Source organism: Ailuropoda melanoleuca, chromosome 8, assembly GCF_002007445.2.
Source record: "Ailuropoda melanoleuca isolate Jingjing chromosome 8, ASM200744v2, whole genome shotgun sequence".
NCBI lineage: Eukaryota > Metazoa > Chordata > Mammalia > Carnivora > Ursidae > Ailuropoda > Ailuropoda melanoleuca.
In genome coordinates this window covers 97,057,128-97,073,619 of record NC_048225.1, presented here as the reverse complement: position 1 = coordinate 97,073,619, position 16,492 = coordinate 97,057,128, and the positions used below count along the sequence as shown (strand labels likewise).

Below are 16,492 nucleotides of genomic sequence, written 5' to 3'. Positions count from 1 at the left end.
AGATTCATACACATGGGCTAGCTGAGGAATTTGAAAACACAGGGCAGCCAGGGCTGGGACCGTTCAGCCAGCAAGTGGTCTGTTGTTAGAGGGGATGGGTAAGTCATCCCAAAGTTTTAGAACCTTTCTAGATCCAGTCCCATTTTCTTTTTTTCCTTTTTCAAACATTCATTTAAGACAGAGAGAGAGCATGAGCAAGGGAGGCAGAGGCAGAGGGAGAGGGAGAAGCAAACTGCCTGATGAGCAGGGAGTCTGACCCAGGGGTTGATCCCAGGATGCTGGGATCCTGCCCTGAGCCGAAGGCAGACGCTTGACCATCTGAGCCACCCAGGTGCCCCCCAGCCCCATTTTCTTGACACATTTTACTCTCTTTTCATCCATCTGGGTTTATCCTGTCACTTACACAGCTTGCCTTCTGCTCTGGGGCTGCTTTACAAGAACCAGTCCTGGATGATGCTTGGTCAGCGGTAGGCTTTGACTTTGCTCAGCCCAAGCTGGTATACCTGCAGTAAGCTCAGATTAGATGCCCCAACAGCCTGGCCTATCCCTTCCTACTTACCACCTGTTTTCCACTCTACCCAAGCCAACTCACTCTTAGACTCTTCCCTATACTTCAGGATTGTAAAGTATAGAATGCTAGAGCTGGAAGGAGCTGTAGGGACTACCTAGTTCACCTTGTTTCTCTCTCTGTGGAGGGGGAGATAGACCCAGGGTTAGGAGTAACTTGCTGTGTGCTTATATAGCCTCTGCACATGAATAGCGCTGTGCTTGCCTACCCTGGGATCAGAGCCTTCTCTCAGATTATTCCCCATGACCCACTCTTAGATTCACTGTGTCTGAATCAGTGACTCCCTTCCTTCTACTACCAGTCTTAAAAATCACTTTCTCCCTGAAGCCTTCCTTGATTAATTCCACTCACTGTTCATCTTTTATTAGTGGGTGGCTTGGGCTATGTTAATTTTCACTTAGTAGTTTTTTTTTCCTCCATAAGTTCCTGTAGGATTATTTCAATATGTTCATTGTCATCTCCATTAGTCTGGCAGCTCCTGGGGGTGGAGTCCATTCTAGGAGTACTTGAAGGCCATCATCTTTTTCTTCTGGATCATCACACTTTGTCCAGCGGGGCTATAAACTCAAGGATGCTTAGTGCAGGAGGTGGGTAGCACTGCCTGATGACCTAGGTCACAAGGTCTTTTTGTGGTGAGGTTGTGGCTGGGATAAGACTTCGAGGAAGAAGAATCTTTCATGACTCCTATGTTGGGATCAGTCTCTAAGGGTCAGGGCTTAGCCCTTGCAGCGCAGAAGTGCTGTTGCTGGACAGGATGTGAACATCCTTAGTTTTTGCATGGTCAAATTAAGTAACTTGTCTGGGGTCACACTGTGACACATTCATTGCCAAACCTGTTCCTTTTGCCAAGTCAGTCCTCCTATGTGCTTTCTTGCTCAACCCATGCAGAATTCTAGAATTTTCAGGCAGGGAGGGAATCCACAGTAATGGGTAGGTGGGATGGGGGTCATGTGATACATTCTCCTAAGCAGAACACATGGAAGTCAGAGACACCAAAGGGTTTGTGCTTTTACCTGTGGTCAACCTTTTCAGCATTCCATACCTCAGACAGTTCAGCTATTCTTGCAAATGTCTAAATTTCTGCCCCTGTAATTTGATTCTGAGCCCCTTACCCCATTTTCCCTGCCCATATGGGAATGGACAGGTGTCTATGCTCATTTGTGTAAAACAAATATTACTTGAAAAATTACTCTCCAAATTGAAGCACCGTGGTTTCTTGATTTTTTTTTCCTTGCTCAAGGCCCAGCCAAGCTTCCTGCTGTCACCTCCAGACCCAGCTAATCCTATCACTCACAAACTCTAGTAGTTCCACAGTCAAAGGATGATAGCGGCTGGCCATTTTGGGCCATGAGCCTTCAGGGACCAGAGCTTTCTGGGACATGATGGAAACCCAGGATGTAGTGTTTTGTAGGAAGTGCAACATTCTGGGATATTGGCTCTGGCTCTTTTTTCCAAGTGACTTTGAGATAAAGCAATTTCTGAGGAGGTTTAAAATAAGCACCAAGGTAAGAACCTTGGATGTCATTATGGCCTATCTCTGATTTTAGAAACAAAAAAGCTAGCTGGTGGCAGAACTAAGGACTGATCAGGGCCATAGACCTCTTGACTGCTCAGGGAACCCAGAACTTTCTGTTTGTTGGGCTGAGTTGGAATTCAAGGAGGAAGCAGAACACAGCTGCTGTAAATTGTGGGGACAGGTGACTTCCCCTGGACCACTTGCTGCTTATTCCTTCCTCCCTAACAGGGTTCCAGGCAGAGTCAAAACTTCCCTAGGCACAGTCCTACTCTGTTTCCCAATCCAGAGTCTTGTATTAAGGTGCCATGGGGCTTTGGTTTCACTTGTAGATATACCTTTGCTTTTTCTGAAGCTTTGGCCCTGCTCTTCCCAGCTCTGGGTCTTACTTTGATCAGCTATAAAATGAGGAGAATCATCCCAAGTTCCTTGTCTATTGCTCTAAGGCAGTACATCTGAGAAATGCTTTGAGTTCCTCAGGGGGGTGGGGTGAGGGAAGAGACTACTTCTACGAGGGTCATGAGTCTCATGAAGGGGGGGAGACCAGAGTGTTAAAGTCCAACAGTTGGATTGCAGTGCTAGTCAGTTAGAATGCAAAGGAATCAACCTTACGAGCATTTACTGTGTTAGAGATTTCTCTTGAATTATTTACACAATATCCTATGAGGTGGGGTCTAATTTTATCTCAGTTTTATTGGGAAGAAACTAGAAGTCAGAAAGCTGAAATAACTTGCCCAATGTCACTTAGCTAAGAACTGGCAGAACTGGGCTTCAAGCCCAGGCAAGATCACTTCAAGCTCCCGTTCTTAGCTACGTTGCTTCCCTAGAGCCCAGCCTGAAATGACATCACAAGATGAATGGTGAGTCTTCCCAGTTCCCCAAAGGAAGGGATTGGGTGACCTGGAGGTTGAGAGAGAGGGAGGATCTGTGAGAGGTAGAAGTAAAGGGATCGAGATGAAAGAGTTTAGGAGCTGCTGGACAAGAGGGGTGGCAACTGCTTATTTCTCTCCCTCTTGAGCTGCCCAGTTTCTGTTCTTCACCTGGCCAGGTGTTTCATCCAGGTTTGGCCTCTCTAGCCTGCAGGAGACTTGTACAAGCCCACATGAGAGACCTGGCATCCCCTCTGTGAGCAGGGTGGTACTCTTGTGGAACTACAATCCTCTAGGGACTTCAATTTGCATGGAAATGACAAGGACAGAAGAAAGGAAAGTGAAATTTGAGTTCAAGCTCCCATTGTCCCACTCCCGAGTCAATTTCCTACAAAGCTAATAAAACTAAAGCTTCGGAATCTGTCACTTGCCCCAGCCTTTCCCAAAGCCCTGGACCTAGTACACATTCTACATTAGTAAAATGACATACACACACACACACATTTTTTTTTTTCTTAGAGAGCACTCCTTCTAACTGCATATGACTCAGGGCTCCATCAAACTTCACTGTCCCCTCCCCCACTTGATCAGCTAAATGTCAGAATCCCACAACCCCCTGAGAAACACCAACGATGCCCCTTTCCTCCCGGAGCCCTCCCACACAGTATGAGCCTTGATTGAGGGTATGATTCAGCTCAGAGTAGCTGGGTTAAGTTTTTGTAAAGAGGTTGCCATGTGTGCACTTTAGTAGACCTCAAAGCCACCAGAGGGTGGGAGCTTAGTGTACTTTCTTTGTAATGATGACTCTCTATGATTTTTCTCCATAGATAGAAACAAGTATGCACTGATATGATTCCACAAAGATATAGAGAGGGATCATTTACATACGAATCCACGTGTTCCTCACTACCCATGTGTGTGGATGTATGTAAGCATGCATGTGTGTAAACACTTCTTAGATTTGTTCTATTGAGTTCTATTGAGTGAATCACTTTTGCTACAGAGACCCTGGATGTAGAGTCATTCCCTGGGAACAAGATACCCAGTTTACTCCAGGGGTCTCTAAGACACCCGCGAATAGCCAGGACAGCATTAGCCTGAGCCATGTAGGTCCTTCTCTACTAGGTTGCAGGGCGCTTTTAGAGATGGAAGGGCCTCTGGACTGAGATTCTGAAGGGGAGTGAGGGAATGTGAAATGGAAATGAAGACCCATAAACTAGACCTTCCTACCTCTTCCCCACTAGCCCCCATCCTGGATGTGGCCCATTTCTTCCCACCTACCCAGGCTTCACCAAGGTTTGCTGGTTGTGGTGGTATAGTCCAGCTAGCTGAAGCAGAAAAGGAGATGTACTGCAAGGATCTTGGAGTATTCTAGAATATCCATGGACCGAGATGCTGCAGGTCACTGAGGGGCTGGAACTAGGAATGGGAGCCATCAGAAAGCCAGGCCTCAGTCTCACACTCACTGAGGGCATATGGCCACTCTTGTCTGCTTTCCTGGGTGCCCCTGCATTCTGCTCTCTCCCCAGGCCTGATTTTTCTGCATCTCTGAGCAGTTTATAAAAGGCTGCAACTACACAGCTCCAGAGGCTACTTGTCTTTAATTGAAAGGACCAGGAAAAATTGATTAGTGCTCTAAAGTCTCTAATCCCAATTCCTGGGAGAGAGACTAATGACTCAACCCAGCTCAGGTGTCCACCTCCAATCAGCCACATCCAGGGTCACGCTGGAAAAACATCATATAAGGTGCCCCAAGTCAAGTGACTTGTCCTCCATGAAGACCCCAACTAACCCTATGGGAGAAGTGCCCTCTACCCTGAGTTCCCATAACACTTAATCTGCCCCTCTTCCATGGTGCTCATTGCTTCTTACTGTGTGTTAATAGTGCTGTTATAAAGATCTTATCCACCATCCCACATATCCACAAGTTTTTTGTTCATTTATCTTCATATCTCTTATAGTTTGTGTGAATAAAAAATTGGACATGTGCTCAATAAATATTTGAAATCACAATAATCTCCAAATTAGTCAATTTTCAGGAAATTTAACTTGGTCAAGTCTTTCATTTCATTTCACTCTCTTGAGTTGATTAAATACAATTAATTCAACCAATTAATTAATTGAACCAATTTAATTGAGTCCATTCTACACACCAGGCACTGTGCTGGCTGTGCAGAAGCTACACTACACAAGACGAAGGTAGTCCTTACTCCACTGAAGTTAGTGGTGGAGACCATCAACAAACAGTTTACTATGAACTAGACTTTATGCTGGGTGCTAGGCTGGAGATATATAGTCCCCAGCCACCTGCCCTGTGGGAGCCCAGTTTCCCTGGAAATCACAGAGAAATCATCAGATATGTTACTGCACAACAGGGCAGGAGAAGGGTTGTAAGAGATCCAAGAAAGAGTGATTTACCATTAGGGGAGAACGGGGTGGCTGAGGGAGGTTTCACTGAGATCAGTGACACATGACTGAACTTGAAGGGTGAGTATGAGTTTGTTAGAATGTGAATTAGGTATGTGGTAAGTATGTTTGGGAGTTTGGGGGCAGAGGAAAGTTGCTGGGAGTGAGGTGATGAGAGCCTTTCAGATAGGCACAGGCAAAGCAAATTTCTAGCACTATGAAAGGGCTACTGTGTCTGGAGCATGGTGAGGGATTCAGTGTGTCTGGAGCATAAGGAATGTGGGGGAAAAGAATGGTAAAGTTGGCCAGGGACCTTGCCTGGCCTTGTGTGCTAAGCCCAGGAGGTGATAAGTTAAGTATGAACAGCCAGCATCTGGAGGGCAATGATTTCTGCTTCAGGCATGGGGCCAGGCAGAGCCTGGAGACCAACACAAATACCTGGCCAAAAACATATTCTAGAAGGCCCTAGGATAAAGCATTGCACCAGTGCTGTGGTCATTGACCTCTGGTTCATTGAGAAGGCTGGATGGTGAGATGAAATTTTCACTCCCGAATTGCAATTTTCTTCAGAAAGCACCGAATCTTCCAACTTTCACTCCCTCGTGAGTAGAGTGGGATTTTCTAAATTTTGCAATTGAATTTAAGAAATCAAAAGAAAATCCATTTGTAGCTAAAAAGAAAAAAAAAAAAGCCAGCAGAAAGAGGCCTCTATACATCCACATGTCTTTTGAGTTACAGTCTTATTGCCCATGGCCTCTTAGCCAATGATATGATGAGCGTTAGAGATTAAGTGATTTCCAGAGACTGCTCCTGTCCTCGGTTGCTGTTTCTCATGGGACTGCTGGTCTATTCTCTGCTGTCCCGATATGCCAAGCAGCGATGGAAGAGAGCCAACTTCTTGGGAGCTTTCCCAGGTCAAAGTCAACACTGTTTATATCCCGGTCCCATCCTACTTCCCTAGCTCTGTGCCCATCCTCTCCTGACTCTAGAAAAGCCTCCAGCCATGCTGGCCCTCCTGACTCTCTCAGATGTTCAGGTGTGCAGGATAGTCTTAGAAAACATTTTCCCCTCTTCTGTGCCTGTCAAACATCACTCATTCTCAAGGTCAAACCCAAAAGTCCTCTCTCGGTGCCTGTCAAACATCACTCATTCTCAAGGTCAAACCCAAAAGTCCTGTCTCGGTGAAGGGATCCCCAATCCATTTGACGCAAGAGCCTGCTCTTCTGTATTCTCCCAGCACCTTAGACTTAACTTCTGTCACTACTTTCACCCCATAATATTACAATTATTTGTTCTTATGTTAAGTCAATTGAATTTGCTGAGTTCAGGGACTAGACCTCAATCATCTCTGCACCCCTAGGAACTTGCAACAGTGCCTGACGTATAATAGATTTTCAGTGAGTACTCTATTTGATAATACAGAATCTTTTATCTGGGCATCTTGTTTGTTGGGATTGGGTAGTATGAAGATGGCTTTGGGAAGAATTCCAGCAAGCAGAAAATGGGGAAAGGTCGTTCCAGGTGGAAGAAGTAGTATGAGCAAAGACACCGAGGTCGAGAGCATGGACCAATATGGGAGCCTGGAGGGAAGGAGAAGGAAGGAAGGATGGAGCACACTAAGTGCTAACCGTGGAGCTGGGCTCCTTATATGCACTGTTGCACTGGCCTTTACAGAAACTTGGTGAGGTGGCTTCTATTCCTACAAAGGTCATAGAGCTCGAGTTGGTAATGGAGACAGGATTAGACCAATTCTGTTAGGCTCTAAAGCCCACAGCTTATCAGGGTTTTAGAGAATAGTGAGTAACTCAAGTTCGAGCCTAGAGTAAGTGGAAAGAAATAAGGGGAGAGAAGGGCAGAAAGACGCATATTACAGAGTTATATTATTGATAATATCTAGGCCTTTTTGACTGCCTATCATGGACCCAAATCTGTGCTAGGCACTTTAAATATGTCACCTCACTAAAATGAATGGCATCCCTTATAGGTGATCATCCCCATTTTACAGATAAGCGAACTAAATCTCAGAGAGGTTCAATAATCTGCCCAAGGTTGCCTAGCCAATACATGATGGAGGCATGACTTTTTTGACTTTTGATTTTCCACAACCAAGGCTCATTGGAAAAGAACTTAAAGGATGAATCATCACTTAATAATTTGATTCTAAATGACATAACAGGGGTATAGATTTCTTCTTTCTTTCTTTCCTCCTTTTCTTTTCTTTTCTTTTCTCTTTTCTTTTTTTTCTTTTCTTTTCTTTTCTTTTCTTTTCTTTTCTTTTCTTTTCTTTCTTTTCTTTTCTTCTTCTTCTTCTTCTTCTCCCCTTCCCCCCTCCTTCTCTTCCTTCTTCTTCTCCTCCTCCTTCCCCTCCTACTCCTTTTTTTTTTGGTGACATAGGCAAGTCCCAAGCCTGGGCTTTTCTTCCAACACTGTCCTTCTCTCCCTGTATATTTCTGCCCACTGTCTTGTCTCCTTCTTCTGTCCCCTCTGCCCAAATGGATAGAACTGGACCCCATGCATAGTTAACTGTTGGCCTTAAAAAGAAAAAATGAGGGACACTTGGGTGGCTCAGTCAGTTAAGTGACTGCCTTCAGCTCAGGTCATGATCTCAGGGTCCTGGGATCGAGTCCCCCATCAGGCTCCTTGCTCAGTGAGGAGCTTGTTCTCCCTCTGCCTGCCTTTCTCCCTGCTTGTGCTCTCTCACTCTCTGACAAATAAATAAATAAAATCTTTTAAAAAATTATAAAAATAAAAAATTTTTTTTAAAAGATGACTCTTCTGATAGATAAGAACTTTTCCTAAGAAAGAGAATGGATAGGAAGATGAGGGGAATGTCTGGCCAAGGTCTCCAGATGTAATGGAGCAATGGCCCTAGGAGGGCAGGGAAGAAGTCGTTCCCTTTTTCCGTATACTTTTACTTTCCTTTTTCCTTCATTCATCCTGATTGGGTGAAGTTCAAAATCAGCCTTGTTCAGAATTACCTGGGTTTGCTTGTGCAGAAGGCGGATTTCCTGGCCCCACCCCAGATATCTAGGAGGTTTTTTGTGTGCCAGAGAGTCTGTTTTTTTCAACAAGCACCCCAGAGAGTCTACGAATTGAGAATACTGCCTTTTTACAGTTACACCCATAGGCTTTGGCTATTAGTGCTGAGAGGTTGAGGTGCCAGGAACTTGGGACTAGATGCCATCCAGGTGCCTGCCCCAACCAGGAGCATTGACCTGGAGGCCGTGTGTAGGAGTCCCCGTCTTTCGGAATTAGTGATGTGGTTAGAGTAGCAACGTGACTCTCTGTGGACGGAAGAAGGTAGGTCGGATGTGAGAGTCTCCCTCCATGAACGTGCGTGCGTCATCTCAGTCATCACTTGTATCTTTATTCTCAAAAACAAGTCAGTTTTGTTCCTGTCAGCATCTTGGTTGGCCCGCAACCAAGAGGGCAAGCTGAGATGGAGAAGCCCAGTCACAGGCCTCAGGTGATGCTTTGGGGCATGGCTGGGGTGGGGAGAGCAGGAAAGCATTACTCAAATTGCCTTCAGTGGTAAGAAAACAAAACAAAACATGATTTCAGAAAACACAGCCAAAGGACATAAGAGCTGTCTGCTTGCATGAGTTTTAGGGATTATGACATTTTTTTGTTTTTGTTTTTCATCACCAAGAATGGGGTGATCTGGACTCTCTAAGGAAGTGAATTTCAACCTGGATGTACTTCAAAATAATCTGAAACTTAAAAAAAAATAGAGATGTCTGGGCCACACCTCCCTATCTGCTAAATCCAGGCTGTCAGTGGTTGGACCTGGGAATCTGTATAAACTCCTTGGGAATCTGAAGCAGCCAGTCTGGTACTGCACCAGGGATTAGCATTTGGAAGCCACTCCACTAAGGTGAGAAGAAAAATCACTCCAGCCTGAGCGCTATGATATCAAGTCATCTTTTCTCTTCGCCTTTGTCTTCCCTGCCGTTCCCTTTCCTTCCCACCATAGCATGGCAGGAGGCTCAGAAAGGTTTACCTCGGTGATCTGCTGCATCCAGCTAACGAGATGTCGGTCCTTTATCAAGTTGTGGGTGTGGTTTCTGTGACTTTGTCCTAATGGCTGGACTTTCCAAGGAGTGGGATTTTTTTTACATCGCTGTACTAGTTGGTCCCCTGGGAGCGGGAAAGTCCCCTTCTGCTGCTGAGAAGTGTGTCTCTAGCGGTTAGAGTGTGTATTACAAGCCTATGGGTAAAGGGTGGGGTGGTTACAGTGGTCAGCAGGTTATTGTTATTAATGATTTTTACGGGTGGATTCCATATGATGAGATGATAGATCTTATTGAATAGGTATCCTCATTAAGTGCCCATAAGGAATGCTTCTTCTGAGTTAAATAGATTTAAAAAAAATAGTAGATATATTTTTTTAATTTTAATGTTTTTTTTATTATATTATGTTAGTCACCATACAATACATCCCTGGTTTCTGATGTAAAGTTCAACGATTCATTAGTTGCATATAACACCCAGTGCACCATGCAATATGTGCCCTCCTTTTATTACTTCTAATAGCCCTCCTTGTATTTGGTATTCCAATGAGCAGTGCATTACAATGTTGCCTGCATTTTATCTGTGTGTTGATGAGGATTTGAGCATGGAAAATTGTTGCCAGTGCCCCCACAAATTATACACTGGCACATCCAAATAATAAAATTTTATTTTTCACAACAACAACAAAAAAGAAAGAAAGAAAGAAAGAAAGAAAGAAAGAAAGAAAGAAAGAAAGGTTTACCTCTCATCTCTCTTGCAGAGCAACACAGGAACTTAGCTGTGTGACATCCAGAAGGACTTTATAAATTTAAGTGTATTATATATATTTATTTTCATTATATTTAAAAATGAATTGCTTGCCATTTACACCTTCCCATTGGGTTTGCAAATGACAACTTCAGGACATGGGCTCCCAGACCCTGGAAGTCATGGAGATGAATTAGATGACATCTGTCCAAGTCATGGTGATAGAAAACCCCTGCACTGGGAGAATTGGGCCAATGAACTCTGAAATCCTTCCTAACACAGACATTCCCTGGCTTCAGTGTTAACCATTTCAACTTGTTCTTTTCTTGATTTTCATCTATGTTCTATGCCTCCTTAGAGTCCCTATCAGGTTGGTGCCTTGAATCATATAGGTAGTGAGAAGCTGAAAGTGATTAGAGATAGAAGGAATTAGGGCAGGTTTTAGTCATAACAGGAGTGCCCAGGGCAGCTATTCAGTTGTACATTGCACAATTCTAAGGGCACCCTTCAAATTGTAGTTAATGATGATAGGCACATTTATTACTACAAGTATGCATCATTTGAGTCAGAGGCTGCATCTTTACTCTCAATAAACTTTTATTGATGTCAGCATCTTTCTAGGCACAGTACAGCCCAATAAAGAGAAGATTTGGTGCCTAAAAGTGTTCCTGACCGGAGATGCCTGCCATAATGACCCAAGAATCAAAGACACAAGAGGGAAGAAACCTGCCAAACAAATCTCCCACAACCAGTCTCCTTGACTGCTTTCTGCACCTTCATCTAGGGGTGAAAGAGAAGAAGATGGACTGGAATTTTTCAGCCTAAAATTCTCTATTTGTTTGGGTCCTGAAATTTCATCACATTATAGGAAAAGTAGTTGTGACTTTGAAGGACTGGGTTGCTGACTGCAGTGGGCGAAGTGGTCCAAATCCCAGAGGAATGCTTTTTGGAAGAAAATTCCACCAGCCCCCTTCCTTTCCAGATCCTACCCCTTTTTCAAAGTTCCACTCAATCTTTGGCTTCTCCATGGACACTGCTCTGATCATTCAAACCATTAAGTGATGCCCTCTATCCACACCTGGCTCTCATTAGAGAGTACACCTGTATCTGTATAATTATTTGGCTTTTAATCATGTATGTATTTCTGATAACTCTCCATTAGTTGCCCTGGATTGTTATTTATCTTTTTGTGCTAGTTTACTTTCTCAAGGATACTATGAGCAAATTAATGTATTTACATGTCCAGCATATAGTTCTGGAGTGCCAACTTGTGCCAGGCATTGTTCTAGGTCCTGGGAGGTTAGATTCTCTCTCTCTCCTTCTCTCTCTCTCATATGTCAACCATCTATCATCTATCTCAGGTGGTAGATGCAATAAAGACAAAAAAGGCTAAGGGGAGTTAAATAATGAAATAAAGGAAATCATTGATCAAGAAAATGAATGACAGTTCCATTCAATTTTTTTGTTTATTTACCAAAGAATACCATATGCTTAGATGCTAAAAAAAAAAAAATTACACCTGTGTGACTAGAACAAGCCATTAAAAAAATGGAAACAATCCAAGTGGAAGAAAAATGTTATTAGGTTGGAAAACATAGTTGTTGAATTAAACTCTAAAATGGAAGCCATGACATGCAATTGGACACTGCAGGGAACTAAATTAGTAATAGATAAGATGAAGATAAATTTCCTAGAACACAAAAGCAAAAGACAAAGAAATGAAAATGAAAGAATAGAATAATTGTGAAAGACAGATATCAAAGAGCCAATCCACAAATAACAAGAGTTCCTAAAATAATTAACGAAGTCATTTGTAGAAGGCGTAGAACATTTATTGGCTTTAAGTAAAATTCTATTTTTTTAAAGATTTTATTTATTTATTTGACAGAATGAGAGAGAGATTACAAGCAGGGGGGAGCTACGGGCAGAGGGACAAGCAGGCTCCCCACTGAGCAAGGAGCCCGATGAGGGACCAGATCCCAGGACCCCGGGATCATGACCTGAGCTGAAGGCAATCACTTAACTGACTGAGCCACCCAGGTGCCTAAGTAAAATTCTATCTTTAAAATGAAATATGCTTATTATGTTAATCAGGAATCTTTGGGTTGTGTCAGGGTCCCAGCTCAAACTGGCTTAAGCAAAAGAGGGATTGTATTAGCTCACCTAATGAAGTTTAGAGGTTCACTAGCAATTCATTGCTCCCGCTCTGGCTTTCTTCTGGCTTGGCTTCATTCTTGGGAAGGTTGTTCCCATGGGATGGCACCCAGTCACTCTAGGCTGACATTCTTCCAACTTCCCAAGCTCAACGGCTGGAAAAAGTTCTTCTTTCTAATACTTGTGTGGCATTAACCTTGGTTTAATCCTCAGACTCTGGAGCACCTGGGGGGCACAGCGGTTGAGCGTCTGCCTTCAGCTCAGGGCATGATCCCGGTGTTCTGGGATCGAGCCCCACATCAGGCTCCTCTGCTATGAGCCTGCTTCTTCCTCTCCCACTCCCCCTGCTTGTGTTCCCTCTCTTGCTGGCTGTCTCTATCTCTCTCAAATAAATTTAAAAAAAATCTTTAATCCTCAGACTCTGATTGGCTGGGCTTGGGTCAGGTGCTCATCATTGACTCAGTTTAGGCAGCTGAGAAGGGTTGTGGCATTGGTCGCATTGACAGGACACTCTCACTCCTGGAATGATCAGTTGTCTGCTCTATCCAGCGTCCACATGGACTGCAAGTAAGGGAGAGATGGTTTCCCAGAGGATGATGGGGCCACTGGCCCCAGAAAAAAGGGGAGTAGATGTGGCTAGGCTAAAAACATCACGTTGCAGAGATTAATAAAAAATCCACTCCCAGACCTATTCATGCAGAATTTTTAACTCTGTAAGGTTACCGAAAGCCTATAAATAAATATGCAGCAAGAAAAAAAAGTCACATGTACCTCAGATTTCTCTTGCACAATTCTACATGCTTGGAAGACAAATGTACAAAGTCTTTTGCGCCATGAAGGAAAGAGGTTGTGTGACCTAAGAATTCATTACCTGGGCAAATGGTCACTCAAAATATATGCATTCAGAAAATATAATTCTCAGGACTCTCCTTGAGCAAACTAGTAAAAAAAGTGTTCTAGAACAATAAGGATAAATTAAAAGTAGGTATAAAACAGCACCACTTCCCATGATTCTACCTCTTAAACTGGTTCCTTTCCACCCTCTTTTGCTGTCACCATCATTGTTCATGTGGACCATTGCCACAGCCTCTTAACTTGCCTTTCCCTTCTACTCTCCACTCTTCTAAGCCGTTCTCCTCATATCATCCAATGGTCTCCTAATAAACCAAATCATGTCACTTCCTTGCTTAAAATAATTATGGCTTTGTATGGCATGTAGAATAAATTCAAGCTCCTTACCATAGCCTTTGAGACCTTGCCTGATTCAGCCTCTGTACATTATTCCCAACTACACTGTCCATTGCTTACTGTGCTGCAGTCACATAGCGACCCTCAGTTCTTTCTGTGAGTGCGCCAAGCTTCTTCCTCTGTAGGGGCCTTCACACATGCTGTTTCCTCTACTTGCGACTGTCTTCTCTTGATTCTTTCTTTGTCTGGTTCCTTCTCTTTTATTACATCAGTTTATTTACACCGCTTCCTCAGATGGTCTCTGATCTCACAATCTAAAAATAGACTTCCTTCCAATTTTCTTGGCACCCTTATCTCAAACCACCATCACAGCTTGTAATTATATGTTTACTTGTGTTCACCTTTGTTACATCTGTCTTGCCCTGGAGTGTGAACCCCATGAAGGCAGGAACCATATCTGTTTTGCTCACCACTGAATTCCCAGGTCTAAGCACTGACCTACAATGTTAAAGCAATGGAGTAGGGGGCAGATTTTGAAGTTCTAGATTAGGGGCGCCTGGGTGGCTCAGTCAGTTAAGGGTCTGCCTTCGGCTCAAGTCATGATCCCAGCATCCTGGGATCGAGCCCTGCCTTGGGCTCCCTGTTCAGCAGGGAGTCTGCTTCTCACTCTCCCTCTGCCTGTTGCTCCCCTTGCTTGTGCTCTCTCTATCAAATAAATAAATAAAATCTTTAAAAAATATTAAAGTTCTAGATTAAATGCACGAATCCAGAATATAGTTTTTTCGGTTCCTGTTTTAGTGCCATAAAGATTGCTATAAACTGATGTGATGTAGAATTTCTGAAAGAAGAATTAGCAATGCATGCAGAGTGATTGTGACCTTGAAGGAAGGATGCGATTCAGTGGGTCCGGGAGAGGTAAGAGGGCATTTCGTGTGTGTATGTGTGCATGTGAGTGGAAGCACGTGTGTATGTGTGTTTGTGTGTATTGGTGTTAGTGCAGGGAAAGGCAGGAGAAGACTAATAAGAAGAGGTCTAGAATTGGATGGATTAAGTGTATTGAGGTAAGGATGTGAGGAACACAGCAAGGCTTCCATGTACCACAGGACCCACAAGGGGTTAAAATTCAGAGGAAAACCAGAAATTGCTTCCAGGAGGACAACGCTTTCTCCTTAGAGGCACTCAGTGTTCTGTATGTGTACCTGCATCAACCCTAGGACTTTTGGTCTGTGGACAGCAAGGACACCTTGTGGCACAGCAAGGAAGGGGTGAGAAGTATGTGACGAAGAGGCTGCAGGTTCTAGAGGGACTGCCCACGAAAGGAAGGCAGAGGGATGTGGGTATCATGAGTGAAGGGGTCCATGAAGGTTTGGAAGACAGAAAAGGAAGGCAAAAGGCTCTGGAAACAAACTTGCATGACTCCCCTATGAATCCAGGAGTAGGTCTTGTTTAAGGGGAGCAAGCAAACTACTCTCTATTCCTAGAAAACAAACTTTATGCATGTTTTTTAAAAGCAAACTCTACCCTGAACGTGGGACTTGAACTCATGACCCCAGGATCAAGAGCTGCACAGTCTTTATGCCTGTTCCTCAAGGTGGCCCCATGGGTGTTGCTGCCTGCAGACTGGGGCACCTTAAGGAACAATGAAGAGAGGCAGATGTAGCATTCTCAGGTGGAAGCTCTGGGCTGGCTTACCTGTCTCTGCCATTTTGTATCTATTTAACCTCAAGCTAGCTCAATACCTGAAGACTGTTCCCATTGAAAGGAAGGGACAATGAATGATCCCCCACAACCTTATGTGTGAGCCCCACAGGCTCTGTGATATGTAATGCCGGCTATACTTGGTCCTGGAGAATGTGGGCATAGTGGGGAGGGTGTGACCCTCTGGAAATGCTGTCTGTGGGCCCAACCTCCATTGGCTTGTCTTGCCCCATCTTCTCTGTTGCTCAGCCTCAAAAAAAGACTCTCTTGGTCAGCTGAGTAGAACATTTCTCTGTCCAGTTCTCAGCTTTGGCAGAGACTTTAAAAGATGATTTTATTCTTTACCTTGTGTCTGAGAAGGTCTGCAACATAGTCATCCCAACCTCTGGATATCCATCTAGCTTCAAGAGAATCACTAGAAAGGGTGAATCTGTGCTTTCTTTACCACCTGTTGAAAGGAGCCATGTGAGAAAATAAGGGTCCATGAACAGTGGCCACTAGATGGCATCATAGTAGTCTCGGTGCATCACATGAGCGCTGCTTCAGACAAGAGAGACAGTAGCTGCGTGGAAGCAATGCAAGTGTCCATCGATAGGTGAATGGATACAGAAGTTGCAGCATATACACACTGAAATATTACTCAGCCATAAAAAAGGATGAGATCTTGCCATTTGTGACAATATGGTTGGAACTTGAGGGTATTATGCTAAGTAAAATAAGTCAGAAAAAGGAAGACAAATACCATATGATTCCATTTATATGTGGAATCTAAAAAAAAACCCAAAACAAATGAATAAACAAACAAAGAAAAAACAGAAACAGACCCATAAATACAGAGAACAAACTGATGGTCGCCAGAGCGGAGAGAGTTGGGGGGTTGGGTAAAATGAGTGAAGGGGAGTGGGAGGTATAGTCTTCCAGTTATGAAATAAATAAGTCACAGTGAGAAAATGTACACATAGGGAATAGAGTCCATGGTATTGTCATAGCATTGTATGGTGACAGATGTGCTTACTCTTTTGGTAAGCATAGCATAATACATAGACTTGTCGAATCACTACTACACTTGGAACTAATGTAACATTATGTGCCAGCTATACTTCAACAAAAAATATGTGGTAACTATAGGAGTGGGTTGGCGAAAGGATATATTTCCACTGAATGACTTGTAAGATACTTTCCTTCATTTCTAATGATATTGAAAAATCTCAGATCAATCAGTGGATGGTGGGTTCCAGCTTAGCAATCGCCAGGTATGGAATCCACCATCCCATCTATGTTTTTGAAAATGTTATAGAAACTTCACCTGGGAGATGCACAGTCTTCTCAAGATCCATC

The 16,492-nt window shown here is 43.7% G+C and overlaps 1 long non-coding RNA gene across 1 annotated transcript in view; it reads left to right on the top strand.

Moving 5' to 3' along the window:
• LOC105237665 overlaps positions 1 to 11,562 on the top strand; it is a 62,665-nt gene extending 51,103 nt beyond the window's left edge. The window contains exon 3 of the long non-coding RNA XR_004627318.1: positions 10,725 to 11,562. This is a non-coding gene — a long non-coding RNA (uncharacterized LOC105237665). The remainder of the gene's footprint in view (positions 1 to 10,724) is intronic.
• Positions 11,563 to 16,492: the final 4,930 nt, after the last annotated feature.